Consider the following 14134-nt stretch of genomic DNA (forward strand, 5'->3'; position numbering starts at 1 on the left):
GGGAACCCTCCTCCATTGCTGGTGGGAATGTAAACTGGTACAACCATTATGGAAATCAGTCTGGCACTTTCTCAGACAATTAAGAATAGTGCTACCTCAAGATCCAGCTATACCACTCCTAGGCATATATCCAAAAGATGTTCAAGTACACAACAAGGACATTTGCTCAACCATGTTTGTAGCACCTTTATTCATAATAGCCAGAACCTGGAAACAACCCAGATGTCCATCAACGGAGGAATGAATACAGAAATTGAGGTACTTTTACACAGTGCGATCCTACTCAGCAATTAAAAACAAGGAAATCATGAATTTTGCAGGCAAATGGTGGGATCTAGAAAAAAAATCATCCTGAGTGAGGTATCCCAAAAACAGAAAGACACACATGGTATATCCTCTCTTATATAGACCTATAAGATAGGATAAACATACTAAAATATGTACACCTAAAGGAGATAAACAAGAAAGAGGTCCAGGGGTAAGATGATCAATCCTCATCTAGAAAGACAAAGGGGATAGACATTGGAAATAGGAGAAAACAAGTAACAGGACAGGAGCCTACCACAGAAGGCACCTGAAAGACTCTACCTAGCAGTGTATCAAAGCAGATGCTGAGACCCATATCCAAACCTTCGGCAGAGTGTAGGGAATCATAGGAAGGAAAGAGGAATTAGTATATCCTAGAGGGGACAGGGAGCCCCACAAGTCCAAATATATCTGAGCACACGGGTCTTCTATAAGACTGTATATCCAACCATGGATATAACCTACAACTCCTGCTCAGACATAGCCCATGGTAGCTCAGTATCCACGTGGGTTCCCTGGTAAGGAAGACAGGAATTGTTTCTGACGTGAACTCATGAGCTTCGTCTCACCCCTGAGGGAGGAGCAGCCCTACTAGGCCACAGATAAGGACGTTGCAACCATCCTGAAGATACCTGATAAGCTAGGGCCAGATGGAAGGAGAGGAGGACACCCCCTCTCAGTGGACTCGGAAGGGGGCAGGGAGGAGATGAGGGAGGGAGGGGAGGATTGGGAGGGAAAGAGGGAGAAGGCTACAGCTGGGATACAAGTAAATGTAAAAAATTATTTAAAAATAAAAAATATTTAAAATATAAATAAAAAGCAGGGGAGGAAAGAACATAAGATGAACATAATCATTATCATTCCAGATAGCTAGCAAGCCCCTAGCTATTCTGGATGAAGGGAAAAGTGGAAGGAGGAAGAGAAAGAAAGGAAAGAAGACAATCAATATCTACAATATGCATGAGAAGTATTCTTCTTGAGCTTGAAGTACAGCCTGACCTGGGTGAGACTAAGGCAAATGGGAAACCATGAATGAGTAGACCTGTGCCACTCTGCTCCTGAGGGTGAAAGAGAGAGTTCCTAATCCTGTATCAACAATGACACTTTGCTTCTGAGCTGATGAGATGGTTAATCATGATCGTCACCTTGAGGGAATTTAGCATCACTCAGGAATCAGTTTCTGGACCTGTCTCTGAGGGACTGTGCTAATGGAGGAGGGAAAACCCACCCTAAATGTGAAGAGATCTAGGACTGAAAAAAAGGTGTGAGGGCGGAGTAAGATGAACATAAGCAGTCATCTCTCTATGCTCCCTGACCATGGGAAAATGTGATCAGCTGTCACACCAAAATAGCCTCTCCTGTCTTTAAGCTGGTTTTGTCAGGTATTTGTCGCAGCAACCAGACAAGTAACCACTATAGATGACATTGACACACATACTACATTGTCTACTTATTACATTTTCACTGTGTTGAGACGGGCACTTCTTGAACAAAATATGAATGAGTCAACACATGGGATCTGTGACATCCTCCAAGAAAATTGTACTTCTGCTGACTCGATGCCTGCTCATTCAGGGAATCTTACTAGATGTCTATATGAACTAACAGTGTTTGCATTCTCTAGGGTCTCCTCTTTTTCAAACTATCAGCAAGAGCATATGCAAAGAAGTTGCATGTTTGTTTATCCTAAGAACTTTCCACTCAACTCTCTTTCTCTTTAAAACTGAAGACCTTCAAGGGGACTGTTAGAATCTCTGTGAATTCCTAGCTGGTCAGAATAAGAAATTCGCTGTATATTACATACTGTGAAAAACTGAGAGTCACAGCCAAATATTGGGTGACTTATGGAAGACTCAAGCCAAATATAGGGAGACTTGTGGAAGAGTTGGGGGAAGGATAGAAGGACATGGAGGGGACAAGAACTCCACAAGAAGACCAACAGAGTCAACTAGCCTGCGCTCGGGGTGGTTGTAGAGACCAAAGCACCAAGCAAGCATCATGCGTGGACTAGACCTAGGCCCCCTTAACTCACATACCCAGTGAGCAGCTTGGTCTTCATGTGGGTCCCAAAGTAAGAGGAATTGGGGGATGTTGTCTATGCAAGGACTCTGTTGCATGCTTTTCAATCACTTCCCTCTGGTGGGACTCCTTTGCCAGGCCATGGGAGAAGAGGACGCTCTCAGTCCTGATGCGACTTGATATGCTGGGTTGGGTTGGGGGGGTCTCCCCTTTTCTGAGGTATAGGGGAGGGAGGATAGAGAAAAGAGAGAGGGAGGGTGGGACCAGGAGGAGAGAAGGGAGAGGCTACAATTGGGATGTAAAGTGAATAAATATTATAAAATAAGAGAAAAAACTGAATGTGGGGGATGTTTTTTCTGTCACTGTCTTGGTTAGAAAGTGCTGGAGCAAAAATTAACAGGGTCATGGAACATAACTTATTTATATCAGCAGACCTAAGATAGTAAATATAATGAGTATGAGTGATTTGTTGCTACAACACTATCCCAATAGGCAAGGCATAGAACCTGGCAACAGATGAATGGATAATGAAACCATAGTTTACACACACCATGGTATTTTATTGACCATAAAGAATAATGAAACTGCCTCATAAAAAATGGATGGCACTAGAAACAACCATGTTAAGTGAAATAAGCAAGATTTATAATGATTAGTATGACATTTTTTTCCTGTCATATTCAGTGTCTTAGTTACTGTTCTCTTGCTGTCAGAAAACCCTATGACCAAAGCAACCTATGCCAGAAGTTATTTAATTGAGGGTTTCCTTACAGCTCTAGGGGGTTAGCCCATGGTCATCATTGTTAGAAACACAGAAGAAGGCAAGCAGGCATGGTGATAGAACAGTAGCTGAGAGTTCACATCTGACCCATTAGTTGTAGGGGGAAGAGAGAGAGAGAATAAGCCTGGCATATGACATACTTACTCTAACAAGATCACACCTCCTCCAACAGGCCATGCCTTTTAATACTTCCTAACATTCCACCAACTAGAAACTAAACATTCAAACATATGAGCTTGTGAGGGCCATTTTTAGTTAAACGACCATATGAAGAATCTAAATTGTATGTGTGTGTGTGCGTGTGTGTGTGTGTGTGTGTGTGTGTGTGTGTGTGTTATGATTTGAGAGTAGAAAGTAGGGAGCCACATGGGGATGGGGATGAAGGTGTATAAAGGAGGGGAAAACAGGAACAAAGATGGTAACCAGAGGGGAAAAGAACAACAGATATCTTATGAACTGCTCCATATGCAGAACTTATATTTAAATAAGTATGTGTGTTGTAATATGTGCTTATATAGGACATCAAGGCAGAAGTGGAGCATGTAGGAACCAGCAGAGAGGATAAGGGAAATAAGAGAGGATGATAGGGGGAAAGCATGAGCAAAGCACAATGATTTACATATGTGAAAAATATTATAAAGAAAACTATTATCTTATATAATCAATGAAAAATATAACCACAGCTGGTGTATTGGCACAAGCCTTTAATCCCAGCATTTGGGAGGCAAAGGTAGACAAATCTCTGTGAGTTCAAGGCCAGCCTGGTCTACATAGTGAGTTCCAGAATAACCAGGGCAACATGGAGAGACCCTGTCTCAAACAAACAAACAAAACAACATAGTGATGATAAAACAACAGTGGATAGAATGTGGCCATGGGGTCAGGACCAAAGTCTATATCTGGTCTTACCAATGATGAACTTATTTTTATCTTAGGTAAGGGATGTAATTTCCCCTAGTTTCAGTTGTCACCTATTATAAGAAATGCTAATAACCACATGAGCTATATAAAAAAGGAGTTGTAGAAATGAGACAAAAGAGCTGAAGTGCTTCAGAGAAAAAAAAAGCATGATGGTAATATATGATATAGAGAATAACATAATTACATATAATTCAATTACCAAAGTAATAATTATATAGACATACTTTATTCATTGTATTATGTAATAATGTTTATTAATATAATGTGTTATTATGATACAATAATCATACATAGAATAAAATGTAAAACTCTTATTAGAAAAGTTCTATTAGCTGGGCATGGTGGTGTACCCCTTTAATCCCAGCACTCAGAGGCAGGTGGACCTCTCTGAGTTCAAGGCCAGACTGGTCTGCAAAGTGAATCCAGGATAAGCAAGGCTGCACACACACACACACACACACACACACACACACATACACAAACCCTGTCTAAAAAAAGAAGGAATGAAAGAAAGAAAGGATGAAAGAAGGAAAGGAAGGAAGAAAGGAAGGAAGGAAGGAAGGAAGGAAGGAAGGAAGGAAGGAAGGAAGGAAGGAAAGAAAAAAGAAAACGACAACAACAAAAAATAAAGAGTTCTGCTTAATAGCATTGCCAGGAACATCTTCTAGAGACACTAGAAAATATCAAGCATTTTCTGTTCTCTCTCTGTTCCTCCCGGTTCCTCCCCAACCTCTCGTCCTATCCAGATGCACTCCCTTTCTGCCTCTCATTAGAAAAGAACATATTCTAAGAGATAACAAAAAACATAACACACTAAAATATAGGATAAGATAAAAGCTATCATATTGGACAGGGCAAACCAGCAGAAGAGAAAGAGCCCAACAAGAATCAGGGACCCACTTGTTCACACACTCAGGAATCCCATAAAAACACTAAACTGAAAGCCATCATAATACACATACGTATCACATATACAATATATATAAAATTCTAATCTATATAATTATGTATAGGTGCAGAGGACCTGGTGCAGACCTGTGCATGCCCTGTGCATGCTGCTTCAGTCTCTGTGAGCTCATAGGAGCTTTGCTCAGTTGATTTGGGGGCCCTTGTTTTCTTGGTTTGCTCCCATCCCTTCTGACTCTAAACTCTTTCTGCAGCCTCTTCCTCAGGGTTCCCTGAGCCATGAGCAGAGGAATTTGAAGGAGACATTCCATTTAGAGATATGTGTTCCAAGGTCTGTCTCTCTGTCTCTCTCTGTCTGCCTGTCTCTGTCTGTCTGCCTGTCTCTCTATATATATCTATCTCTCTCCCTTCTCCTTTGTCTATCTCTCTGCCTCTGTGTGTGTGTCTTTGTCTCTGTTTCTCTCTCTCTCTCTCTCTCTCTCTCTCTCTCTCTCTCTCTCTCCCTCTCAGTGTATGTCTAGCTGTGGGTTTTTACATTCCCATCTACTGCTGGAGGAAGTGTCTCTGATGATGGCTGAATAAGGCACTGATCTATGAGTATAATATAATTAAGAGTCATTTTATCATTATTGTTTAAAGACCAGAAGTATTTGCTCTTACTGGGTCTCTGAGATCTCTAGTCCCTGGTTCTCGGTCACCCAAGCAATGTCAGGTATGAGTTCTTTCTTGTGGAGTGGGCCTGAAGTCAAATCAGACATTGGTTGGTTACTCCACAAATGTTGTGCCACCATTACCTGAGCACATTTTGTGGGCAGGACAGCACTGTAGATAAAACTTTTGTGGCTGGGTTGGTGTATGTGTTTCTCTTTTGGTAGCCTGCAGAGTACCTGCCTGTACCAAAGACATTAGAATGTAGGAGTGAAGGTTCTATGTTGGCACCAGTTCAACCATTCCATAGTTAATGAGTTGTCTTCCGCAATGTGGCCTTGCTGTCTATTCGTGGAGAGCAAACTATAGTCTTAGCAACAGCCTGGGTTGTTAAGTGATTTCCATAGAACCCCTTTGGCCAACAACTCAGTTGGAAGTAACCCAGTACCAGTACTAGAAAGTTCATTTGGTGACAAGAAATGGTCAGTTTGGGGATTCTGTCTTGGACTCAGCTTTGAAGAACTCATTAGGATTGCCTTCATGTATCTTAGGAAGTTTCCTCTACAGTAAGTTTCTATGCCACCCCTCAAAATCTCCTTAATTGTCTCTCATTGCATTGTCTCATCCCTCCCCCTCTCCACCCTGACCTTCTCATTCTAGTCCTCTCTGCACCCAGTCCACCCATAAAATCTATTCTGTTTTTGCCTCCCAGGAAGAGCCATGTCTGCCCCCATCCTTTCCTCCATACCTAACCTCTCTGGGTCTACAGATTGTAGCTTGGCCAACATTTACCTAACAGCTAATAGCCATATATAAGTGAATACATACTATTTTATTTTTCTGGGTCTGCCTTGCCTCACTCAGGATGATTTTTTTTTCTAGTTTCATCCATTTGCCTGCAAATTTCATGATGTCTTCTTTTAAGAGCTGATCTATACTCCATTGTGTAAATGGACCACATTCTCTTTATCCATTCTTCTGTTGAGGGACAGCTGGGTTGTTTCCAGTTTCTGGCTACTGTGAATAGAGCAGCAATGAGCATGGGTGAGCAAGTGTCTCTTTAGTAAGATGAAGCATCCTTTGGGTATATGCTCAACAGTAATATTGCTGTATCTTGAGGTAGATCGATTCCTATCTTTATGAGGAACTACCACACTGATTTCCAGAGTAGCTGAACAAGATCGCACTCTTGTGTGGGTAAATTATTTTAACTTCTCTTGCTCTCCATTTTCTCATCTTGCATTGTGTTCTTGTCACAAATTAAAAGTTAAAATAGTAATAGTACAAAATAGATCTCTTCAAAAGTAAGCAGTAGTTGAATATTGTTATTGCTACACTTTGGTTTTATGGGCTGAGGATGCAGCTGAATCAGTAGAATGCTTGCTAGCCTGCGAAAAGCCCTCCATTTAACACCCCAGTATGGCATAAAAGCTGCTGTGATGGTACACACATGCAATCAGTAGATGGATGGAGGCTCAGAGCTAGCCATGCTTGGCTACAAAGCAAACTTCAAGGCCAGTCTGGGATATGTAGTCTCTGTCTCATGAACAAAACAACCACAAAGAAAGGGTTTTGTTTTGTTTCTTTCAGGTTTACTTATCTTTTGATAGAAAGCAAGGTTGAGATTAGCAAATAACTTCTTTTGCAAGGATTCTTTATAAACTGACACACCAGGGCTGGTGCTTCTTGCAGGCTCTGCAAATATCCTCAGTGCAGATGGCAGACCCTCTCACCACAGTTTGGATGTGACTCTGGCCCGAAGGACCAAGTTGGAGAGCTTCTTCCAGCTTCCCTTCTGGAAGCTGGATACTGAAAAGTCTGGCTCGGGAGTCAGCACAAAGGAGCAGATAATCTTGTTAAAGTTTACACAAAGGGCTTTTGACTACCTGGGATTTGACTATCTGCCTTTTATGGTTTTTTTTTTTAACTTTATTTTTTTATTTTAAATTTCTTTTTTATTTATTGCAATTTTTTCACTTTGTATCCCAGCTGTAGCCCCATTCATTGTCCCCTCCCAATTCTACCCTCCCTCTCTCTTGTCCTCCCATTCCCCTTCCCCAGTCCACTGATAGGGGAGGTCCTCCTCCCCTTCCATCTGACACTAGCCTATCAGGTCTCATCAGTACTGGATGTATTGTCTTCCTCTGTGGCCTAGTAAGGCTGGTCCCCCCACCCCACCTCAGGGAGAGGTGATCAAGGAGCCAGCCACTGAGTTCATGTTAGAGACAGCCCCTACTCCCCCTACGATGGAACCCACTGGAAACTGAGTCTGAGACTGACACTCCAACCAAGGACCATTTATGGAGATAACCTAGAACCCCTGCACAGATGTAGCCTTTTATGTTTTTATAATCACTTTATTAGGAGAAAGTTCTAATATAGAGATATTAAGTGCATTGCACAGTGAGCCTCCCTATGCCCGCTGATTATGTTCTGCAAGAAACATTTTGGCTCTATTTGCTTTGTCACTAACTACTCACCACCCCTCCTACCCCTATCTAGCCATGACTAGTAGATTTCGAGGCACAAGAGAAGCAGTGTGTTGTTAAACGGTGGAAATCTGGCTCCCGCCAGGTGGGAGCCTTGATTTGCAGCAATAGTTGATTTCTGTCATGTAGACTGTCAATATCAAGCAACTGACACTACATCACTGAACTCACAGTTTCGAAGAGATTGGTGTATACGAGCTTTGTGTGAGTCGGCTTTGGTACATCACCATGAGTGTCCTTTAATGTCTTTACCTCTTTTTTGAGGTTGTTTGTTTTGCTTGTTTGAGGATCGTGGCCTGGTGCTATATAGGCTAGAAAAGTGTTCTACAACTGAGAGGTACCCTAGCTCCTTTCACCACTCTTACTTGTTTTACTGACAATGTCTCAAATGAAAGTAGCTGAGTGTCTGCCATGTCTCCCCCTCCCCCTCCTTCATGGCATCTTCCGGAGACAGCTGAAAAGCCCTACTTATTCAGAGTAACTCAAGTGGATACCATACTCAGTCTTCTTCCCTGGGAACAACAAACCCATCTCATCATTTGCTTCAGAGCTACCACCAAGATGGCAGTCTGTCGCACACACCGTAGAAGTCTTTGCCTCTGTGGCTTCTTAGACAAGTTTCCTCCTTTCATTCTTCCCATCTCTTGTTCTCCGAGGACTAGGCAGGAGGACCAGGTGCTCATATGGAATTCCTGGAAGAGATCTGTGTTTCTAGAAGAAACGGGTCAAAGTGCACTTCTCTTTCCTATCACTGCATTTTGAGCTCACAGAAAATCCATGGTAAGAGAAATGTTTCCTCGTTGCCTCTGCAACTAGACTGTGGAAAGGCTGTTGAGCTTACAAACCAGCAGAAATATAAAGCAGAGCAACCCATTCGACAGCTTTCTAGTACTTCTGGCAAGAAGTTGTAAAGAAGCCACATGCTTCAGGAATATGTCATTTGTATTTATTTTGAAAAATATACAAAGCACAATGCTCAGTGATGCACTGGTAGACTAGGCCTGTATTTATTGAGTTCAGAGAGCAGTGTGGTTTCAAAATGACCTTGTTTACAGAAGGAAGGAACCTCCCAGTCCTAAAGTAAAAACACACTTCTTTCTCCAAGGCATCATCTCTGCATCTTCCAGAATTTTCAGTGAGGTTATACTTAGGCCTGAAGGCCAGATAGACAAACTCAACCAACACTGAGGTTTATAGCGTAGCTAATATACATCATCTATTGTAGCACTTTCCTACTCATTTGAACAATAAGAATAAACATACAAAAAATCCTTAGCAATAGGTGGTGAAAGCCAGACTTTGAATTGCCATAAAAATGTATTCTCAGTGTACAGGCTTTTAATTTTGGGTTTTTTGTTTGTTTGTTTGTTTGTTTGTTTGTTTTTTGGACAAGTGTTTTAGTCCAAGGTAGCCTGGAACGAATAATCTTGCCTCAGTCTCTTTAGTATTGGATTTATAGGTATGTTCTCCAAAGGTCAGGTCAAACACATAATTTGCAAAGGTGCAAGTGTGGTGTGGAATCACTGTCTTAAAAAGAAATGAAGGCAAACAAAAGGCCGAAGATGAGCAGTCAGGGACAGTCAGTGTGAACTGTTGATTGGAATGAGTTTTTCAGACATATTCAGGAGTACAGAGAGTAATCATAATTAGTAATAAAAAATGAACCATTTAGAAAGATATTCTCTTGGTTTTTGCTTTGATTTAGGATGGCAGGTACTGCTGTACAATAAGAGACTCTGAAATTTGGCATCCTAAAGCCGAGGCTACTTACCATCTCTCACAAGTCTGTGGGGAGGTGGGGCATGGTGTTGACTTCTGCTGTTGTCCATCACACACCTGTGGTTGTCTGGTGGACCAACCAAGAGCTGGAGACCAGGTCTGAGTAAGCCAAGCTTGCACTCAAGGTAGGAAGTACTCCAAGGGACAGAGGAGAAGCATGCAAGGCCTCTGTCACTCCATCTCTTAATTTCCTTACAATTTCCATATTCTTATTTCTCCAATTAAATAAATAGTTGGACTATTTTTCTCACATTCTATTCTCCAGTCCCTTAAACCTCTCTTCAGGTGTTTTAATCTTTCCTATCCTCTGGAGAATTGAGTTAGTTGGTAAACATACAGGCCCAAACTGAATCTTTTCTAGTTTTAATCAGATATTTCCTTTGGAGTCTTTTTGTTATATCTCTTAATTGATTATCTATAATCCTAGATGCCCCCCAACAACAATTCTTGTTCAGATTATAGTTTCAGAGATGAAAAAAGAAGAGAACACTCAAATGTGTGTTTGAAGTCTAGTTCTATGTAGCATTACAACTAATAATAACTATTCTCCCAAGATGCATTGACTTGTGTAATTTTCTCATTGTAATTAGAGCCATTTGTACATTTCCTATTAAATATCCTCCTCCAGACAACTGTAGTTACCAACATTCTACGCATTACATGCATTCTACATAGATTCAAAAACTTGCTTATTGGGCAGAGGAGATTCGGCCCAAGCTTTTATTGCAGTCAGTAAAATGCTTGCCTTCCAAGCATGAGGACCCATGTATGATTCTCCCAAGGCTACATTTAAAAAAAAAAAAATGTTAGGAGTAGTCACACATTATTGAAATCTCAGTGGTAGAGAAGCAGAGGCCATAGGATCCCTGGGTCTCACTGGCCAACCAGCCTAGCCTACATGGTTGAATTTCAAGCCAGTCAGAGACCCTGTTTAAAAAAAACAACAAAAACTGGTGAGTGACACCCGAGGCTGTCCTCTGGCCTTCAAACACACAGGCACGCCTAAATGTGCATGTGCACACATGAACATGGACACACCTACATAATATTTATTGTTTTGTCTTTAAAATGTACTTCATATCTAAAAACGTTATACAGCCCTGGCTATACTGAGCTATATCATCTATACCCACTTGGATGGCTATTGTATCCTTGCAGGAATGTACAGGGAGCAGCTGATATAGACACCAATGACTATTGCTCAAAAACAGAAGTAGAATGGTCACTCCCACAGTCAGGCGAGGAGGTGGAAGCAGTGCTGCTTAGTGGCTATCAAGGTGCAGGCAAGCAAGGGGAAAGTGTTCTACATGTGAGTAGTGTGAACTGAAACCAGCCACATACTGAAAAAGGGTTTGACAGTAAGTTCGATGTTGGATATTTCAGGACACTTAAAAATATACTTTGAAAACGAACAAGGCCAACTACACAATCGTGGTCTTGTTCTTCTAATAAAGATGAGCCACGCAGAAGGAGAAAGTCCCAAGGGCTACTTTTAACACACTGGCAAACGCTCTACAGAAGTGTTTTCCCCTCATCTAGACCTTGGATTTCATCTTCTAGAAGCCGTCACTTGGCTCTGAATCCCCAGACCTCTGGATGAAGCCAGAGAGAGAAGTAAAGCCCTTTGGAGACATTGTTTCTGAACGTGAATTTAGGACTCCCTCAGGGCTGTGCACAAACTTTTTTCTCCTGTAAAAGATTAATATTCTGCAGAGAAACCTTCGAATTATATAAGGCTTCAATCTAGCAGTGTGCAAATGGTCTGGCACTGCTCCTTTCTGTTCTGAAGAACAGATGTTCCCCACTTGTCATTATTTTCTGGTGTTTACTGGCTTCTGGTGCCCTCTCTTTATTTCTCCAGGATTATTTGCCTTCTCAGTCTTTTTTTTTTCTTTTGGAGTTTCTTGACAGTTAAAATAAATAAATGTGTTGTATTTCCTTTGCCTTGGAGTTTGAAAACTGCTTGAACCTCTTATAGGCATGGATCTGAGTTCAGGGAGCACCTGTCTCAGGACCGAGGGATAAGAAACTGCACCAGGTTAGAAATATAGTTGTTTATTAAGAAATGACACTCCTGAGAATAGAGTGGGTTAGGGGCTGAGGGAAAAGCCCCTCAAAGCACTAGGCCACAAGGCACATGACCCTTCAGAGGACATTGACATAGCAACTCCTGGCCTCTCACGTATTTGAGTATAATACCCTTTCCTATTCCATGCTCTGTGGGCTAAGTGGAAGAAGAGCTTCCAGGCTTTCTTTGCCTACTGGTCCCCTCTCTATGTTAATCCTGATGTTGATTTCCCCAGTCTCCTGCAGCAAACCCCTCCGATCTCTTAGGCTACCTCCTGGTTAGATCTCTGTTGGCAGATTAGTTAGTCAGCTGTTCATGTTCATAGCTGAGGGGCAGAAGCCTCACTCCTCCGGGCCTGCCTTTATCCTAAAGTACGAATCTAGACGCCACCTTTCACCCTGTCTCAAAAAGAGCTGCAGTTGTGAAGGGCAAAAATGCATTTTCTCCATGTTTGGGTCCCATTTACACTTTTTCCAAGAACATCAAACAAATGTTGGAATGTTGGACTCTGAAGTTACTCTGCAATTTTTTCTCTAGGTCATTCTAGCTCATTGCATTTTAGGCACATATTCTCGTGTGTGTGTGTGTGTGTGTGTGTGTGTGTGTTGTCTGTGTGTTGAGTGTGTGTTGGGGGTTTCTCCCTGCATTACACTAAAGTTTTCGGGTGAATTTTAAGGAGTTCTCCCTCATTACAGAGTTTTGGCAACTTTCTCAGCAACTGCCTTTGTAAAACTGCCACTCAGACTTCAGGAGGTCTGGCAGGATCTTTGAACACTTCCTATCTCTGGAAAGCAAAGGAGTGCTGTGGTAAGCATTTAAGAGCCGTGTGAATTTCACCTGTCTTATCTGGTAAGCACAAGAAAATCTCTTTCTTCTATCCCCAGCCTTTTATTTTCCGAGACCAGTCTCTTGTAGCTCAAGATGTCCTTGAACTCTATACATAGTGGATGCTGGCTCCAAGGAACTCATCTTTTTACCTCTGGAGAGTGCTGGGATAACAGGTGCGGGCCACCGTGCTTGGCTTCCTTCCTCTCCTGTTTACTGGAGGAGTATTTCAACACCATCCAAGCACAGTTGCTTGGAGGTCATGACCTTCATTTAGGAGAAAGCAGAATGACCTGTCTGAAACTACCCAAATCGCCAATTTGGATATTTTCACCATTTCTCACAAAATGTTCGTTCTGTTCTCAACTGAACCCGTCTAGACAAAAAACAAACAAACAAAAAAAGAACAAAACAACAACAACAAAAAAACAGCGCCAGTAATTTTCTGTTGAGAGCTCTGAGGTTGCAGCAGGGAGGTGGGGAGGTTGGAACATTCTGACTTTGGAACATTCTGCCTTTGCATGGTAAGCATTAGATATTGAGAGGGAGGGTGGAACCGGGAGGACACAAGGGAGGGGGCTACAATTGGGATATAAAGTGCATAAATTATAGTAAATTTAAAAAGCATTAGATATTGAAACATGAAATGGAAAATTTTGAAGTACATGTGTGAGGAAGCAGGGCTCTAGAGCCTCAGGAAATAGCGTGCCTGAGTAAGAAAAAAAAAAAAATCCCTACCGGGCACGGTAGTCATGCCTTTAATCCCAGCACTCGGGAGGCAGAGGCAGGCGATCTCTGAGTTCGAGGCCAGCCTGGTCTACAGAGCGAGCCCGGAGAAACCCCGTCTTGAAAAAACAAAAAAAAGCCCTGCAGAAATCAAGAGCACTGAAGGGCACAGCCACACAGACTCGCGTAGCCGGTGCCCGCAAACGCTGACGCATAGCACTGAAATTCAACCAGCAGCGACCGGAGGTCTCAGGTCCCGCCATTCCCAGGCAGACCCCGCCCCACCCCCTGCGGCCTCGGGCTCAGACTCTCCAGTCCCTCCCCACACCCCGCCTCGCGGCTCTAGACCCAGGAAGAAGAGCGGGCCTGGCCTCGCCCTCAGGTTGGCTGAGGTGGGCGGGGCCGTGCCGGCCGAGAGCGCCCGAGCCCGCCGGCGAGGTGGGCGGGGCCTCGCGGCTGGGGCGGAAGCGGGACCGCGAGATGGGGGGGGGGTCTCACCAGCCAAAATAGGCGGAAGTGGGAAAGCGAGGTAGGCGGGGCCATGGCTGCTGAGGTGGGCTAGAGCAGACGAGCGAGGAGGGAGGGGCCGTGCCTGCTAAGGTGGGCGGGTCGCTGCGGTGGGCGGGAGTGGGCACGCCATGTGGGCGGGGCCCGCTCCGACTGAGG

Source organism: Meriones unguiculatus, chromosome 19 (assembly GCF_030254825.1).
Source record: "Meriones unguiculatus strain TT.TT164.6M chromosome 19, Bangor_MerUng_6.1, whole genome shotgun sequence".
NCBI lineage: Eukaryota > Metazoa > Chordata > Mammalia > Rodentia > Muridae > Meriones > Meriones unguiculatus.